Consider the following 5,000-nt stretch of genomic DNA (forward strand, 5'->3'; position numbering starts at 1 on the left):
TCAGGTACTTAAAGACTTGTATCATGTCTCCCCGCAGTCGTCTCTTTTCCAACGTGAAGAGGTTGAGTCGCTCGAGTCGTTCTTCATAGGGTTTCGTCCTCAGTGATGGTATCATCTTCGTGGCGCGGCGCTGTACTCTCTCAAGTAATTCAATGTCTTTCCTGTAATTAGGAGACCAGAATTTCACGGCGTATTCCAGGTGGGGCCTTACCAGCGAATTATACAAGGATAACATAACTCCCGGCGTCTTGTATTCGAAGTTCCTCGATATGAACCCAAGCATTGTATTGGCTTTCTTACAGGCGGACTTGCAGTGTTTTGTTTGTTTCAAGTCACTGCTGATGGTGACCCCGAGGTCTCTTTCCTCATGCACAACATGTAGGAAGAGAAAGAGGAGGAGGAGGAGGGAAAGAAAACATTTGGGAAGGAAAAAGAAAGAGCAGGAAGGGGCAGAGGAATGATCGTCTTCGCAGTAACTCCTACTTCTCACTACTTTTGCAGGGAGGTTGTTCCAGTGGCGAATGATTCGGTTCAATAGAGATGCGAACTGCTGATATTTCTGGTCTGCACTGCATATAGTTTTTGGGTTAGTCATTGGGATATTTAAGAGTTGATGGTTTTTGCACTAACTAGTTCTGCAGGGAGGTTGTTCCAGTGGCGAATGACTCGGTTCAATAGAGATGCGAACTGCTGATATTTCTAGTCTGTACTGCATATAGTTTTTGGGTTAGTCATTGGGATTTTTAAGAGTTGATGTTTTTTGCACTAACTAGTTCTGCAGGGAGGTTGTTCCAGTGGCGAATGACTCGATTCAATAGAGAAAAGAACTGCTGATATTTCTGGTCTGTACTGAATATAGTTTTTGGGTTAGTCATTGGGATTCTTAAGAGTTGATGGTTTTTGCACTAACTAGTTCTGCAGGGAGGGTGTTCCAGTGACGGATGACTCGGTTCAAAAGAGAAAAGAACTACTGATGTTTCTAGTCTGTACTGCATATAGTGTTTGGGTTAGTCAATGTGATTCTGAAGAGTAAATCGTTTTTGCACTAGCTAGTTCTGCAGGGAGGTTGTTCCAGTGGCGGATGACTCGGTTCGATAGAAGAAAAACAAGACCTCCCGCCGATGCCTGTAGTAAAATGAATCGGTAGACAGCTATTCCTAGTTCTCGTGTTGACGTTACTAAGACCCATCAGTTACTTGTAGACTCGTATCACCCTGGCCACCCTTCCCTCCTGTACGACCTGCAGAGGCTTCCCGCGCGTGGTGAATATATGGCTGCTCTTTCTGGGCCCAAAGTGCATGACGCAAAACTCGGAAAGGTTGAAGAAGTATACATTTTCCATTTATCATGCTGTTGAATAATCCAGTCAAGACTTTTCCATGACTTCTTAACCAGCCGTCCTGAGTGTTTTTTTCTTCCCACTTTAGAGGAGGAGGAGGAAGAGGAGGAGGAGGAGAAAATGTAAATGAAAGAGAAAGTGGAGGAAGAAAGCGTGGGATGAAAATGATAAGGAGGAATGAGGAAGAATTATGAGGTATGGAGGAGGAGGAGGAGGAGGTGGTGAAGAAGAAGGAATAGGAGTATGAGGAGAAGAAAGAGTAGGGGAGAAGGAGGAGTAAGGAGGAGGAGGAGGAAATATTGGTACGAGAGGAGGAAGAGGAAAAATAAGAACATGGAGAAAAGAAATATGGAGGAAGTGGAGGAGGAGAAGGAAGAGGAAGAGGAAGAGGAAGAGAAAGAGGAGGAGGAGGGGAAGGAAACATTTGGGAAGGAAAAATAAGGAACAGGAAGGGGAAGAGGAAGGAGAGAGAGAAACGGGAAGGGAGGAAAAAAGAAGGAAGAGGAAGAATTCTAAGAGGAGGGAAGAGAAGAAAGAGAAGGGAAGAAGAGGAAGAGGAAAAGAAGAGGTAAGAATAAGATGAGAATGATGGAAAGAAGAAAAAAAGGAATAAAGAAGAAAAAAAGAAAAGAAAAGTGAGTGAAGGGAAAAGAAGAAATTTTAAAGAATAAGAATGAAAGAGAAAGAAAAGGAAAATTAGAAAGAGGAGTAGGAAAAAGAATAAATAGTAGAGGAGGAGGAAGAGGAGGAGGAGGAGGAGGAGGAAGGGGAGAGAAAGGGGGAAGAGGGAAATGTCTAAAAATATTAACATGGGGAGGGAAAGGAGGAAATATGCAAAAGAGGAAGAAGAGGAAGAGGAGGAAGAGGAAAAAGAGGGGAAAGAGCTGTAGGCGAAAGAGAGGAAGGGGAGACGAAAATGAGAGGAAGGAAAGGAAACAGGGAGTGAAAAAAAGGGAACAGGAAGAACGGGAAGAGGAAGAAGAGGAGGAAGAGGAAAAGGAGGAAGAAGAGGAGGAGGAAGAAGAGGAAAGAGGCGACGGACAAAGGATGGAAAGGGAAAGAAAAAGGGAATCGAAGAAGAAGAAAAAGAAAAAGAAGAGGAAGAAGAGGAAGAGGAGGAAGAAGAGGAGGCGGAAGAAGAGGAAAGAGGCGACGATTAAGGGGACAAAAAAGACGAAGAGGAGAGAAACGGAAGAGAAAAAAAGGAAAACAGGAAGAGAAAGAGGAGGAAGAGAAGGCGAAAGAGGAAGAGGAAGAAGAGGAGAAAAAGAGGAAAGACGCGACGGATAAAGGAAGGAAGGGGGAAGAAAAAGATAAACAAGAAGAAAAAGGGAATCGAAGAGGAAGAAGAGGAAGAGGAAGAGGGGGGGAGGGGGGGGGGGCTATCAAGGAGGTATTTCCGCACGGGTAATTAACATATAAACGAGAAGAGATAAATTTGGCAGGTGCTCCCACCCTCTTACTTATGGGGGGGGAGGAGGAGGAGGAGGAGGAGGAGGAGGAGGAGGAGGAGGAGGAGGAGGAGGAGGAGTGAAGGTAGAGGGAAGGAGGGAAGGGTGAAGGGGGAAGAAGGAGGGAGGAGAACGAAAGGAAAGGAAGAAGAAGAAGGAGGAGGAGGAGGAGGAGGAGGAGGAGGAGGAGGAGGAGGTGGAGGACGAGAAATGGTTTGGAAATTGAAAGAAGGGAGGTAAAAGGGAGAGAGGGAAGAGAGGGAGGAAGGAGAGAAAAAGAGAGGAGGGGAAATGATCTGGAAGGAGGAAGAAGAGAGAGAAGGGAAGGAAGGAGGGAAGGAGGGAGGGTATTTGAAGTGGAAGGAAGGAAATAAGGAAGGAAAATATGGAAGAAAGAAGAGGAAAAGAATGAAGAATAAAAGAAATGGAGAAAGGATGAAAGGAGAGAAGAAAGGAAGAAGGAGAAAAAATAATAAATAGGAGAAATAGTTTGAAGGGAGAACGAATGAAAGGAAGAAGGAGGAGAGGAAGGAGGAGGGAAGGAAGGAGAGGAGAAGAGGATTATGATTTGGCAGGTGGAGGAAAGGAGCAGGTGGAGGAAAGGAGGAGGAGGAGGAGGAGGAGGAGGAGGAGGAGGAGGAGGAGGTGGAGGAGGAGGAGGAGGAGGAGGAAGGAGAGGAGATGGTTGGAAGGCGATCGGAGGAAGGGAGGGAAGGAATAAAGAGGAGGAGGAGGAGGAGGAGGAGGAGGAGGAGGAGGAAACGAGGACAATATGAGAGGGAAGCGACGAGAGGAGGAAGAGGAAGAGGAAGAGAAGAGAGAGAGAGAGAGAGAGAGAGAGAGAGAGAGAGAGAGAGAGAGAGAGAGAGAGAGAGAGAGAGAGAGAGAGAGAGAGAGAGAGAGAGAGAGAGAGAGAGAGAGAGAGAGAGAGAGAGAGAGAGAGAGAGAGAGAGAGAGAGAGAAGAATAGAGGAAAGGAGGAAAAGGAGGAAACGAAAGTCCATATCTATATCAAAATTTATCTATCAGTGTATGTATGTATATGTATGAATGTATGTATGTATGTATGTATATATTTATGTATGTATGTATGTAATCAATCAGTCAATCTAGTTATCAATGTTTACCTATCTATCTATCTATTTATCTATCTATCTATCTATCTATCTATCTATCTATTTCTTTACTCTCCTTAATAGCTGAATACAGAATTAAGGTCAAGAAGTTAGGATTAAATATTACATGAAGTATTACATTAAATATTACTGATTAAAATATTACATGAAAAAATATGTATTAAACTTTTTTCTTCTTTTTATTTTCAGGTGAAGAAAGAATAAATGAATAAAGAAAAATATATAGACGACTGAATGTCTCCCCCTGGTGAAGAAAACAACAGCGACAACAACGACAACAACAGCCACGAAAACAACAGCCAAGGAAGGTGTGAGAGAATGAGGAAAAGTTGAAATAAAGAAAGGAAAGGAAAATAATAGAGAAGAAGAAAAGAGGATGAAGTGAAGAGAAAAAAAAGCCGAGACAGAGGAAGAGAGAAAGACGAAGAGAAAGAGGAAAACTTAAAATAAAGGAAGGAATAAGGAGATAACGGAAAAAAAGAGGAATAGAGAAAGAATGAAGAGAAAATATATTAGTGAAGTAGAAGAGAAATTCATACCTTGGAAAAAATGAGAAAAAAAACTAAAAGATGAAAATATGAAGGAAAAAAATAATGAAAATACGAAAAAAATAACGAGAGAAAAAAATAGTGATAGATTATAAACAGGACAGGAAATAAATAAGAAAGAGAAAATAAAAAAGAAAACTAAGAAAAATGAAAACACAAAAAAAACAATATGAAAGGAAATAATAAAAACAAGAGAAAAACAATAATGAAAAAAAGAAAAGAATAGTGACAAATCATAAAAAGGACAGGAAATAAATAAGAAAAAATAAAAAAAACTAGGAAAAATAATAAACAAAAAACAATAATATGAAACAAGGAAATAATGAAAACAAGAGGAAAACAATGATGGAAAAAAAGAAAGTAGTGACATATTTTAAACAGGACTGAAAGTAAGAAAAATAAACGGACTAGAAAACAAATAAAACTTAAAACAATGAAAATACAAAAACAAAAACAATAGCAAAAACAACAATATGAAAAACATCAGCTACAAAAAAAAAAAGAATGTAGTAAAAATAAACGAAGAC

General features: G+C 41.0%; 1 long non-coding RNA gene across 1 annotated transcript in view; it reads left to right on the forward strand.

Moving 5' to 3' along the window:
• The window catches only part of LOC127000805 (uncharacterized), a 45,293-nt gene extending 40,545 nt beyond the window's left edge, over positions 1-4,748 (forward strand). The window contains exon 2 of the long non-coding RNA XR_007754533.1: positions 4,115-4,748. This is a non-coding gene — a long non-coding RNA (uncharacterized LOC127000805). The remainder of the gene's footprint in view (positions 1-4,114) is intronic.
• The last annotated feature ends 252 nt before the right edge of the window (positions 4,749-5,000 follow it).

This window comes from Eriocheir sinensis, chromosome 19 (assembly GCF_024679095.1).
Source record: "Eriocheir sinensis breed Jianghai 21 chromosome 19, ASM2467909v1, whole genome shotgun sequence".
NCBI lineage: Eukaryota > Metazoa > Arthropoda > Malacostraca > Decapoda > Varunidae > Eriocheir > Eriocheir sinensis.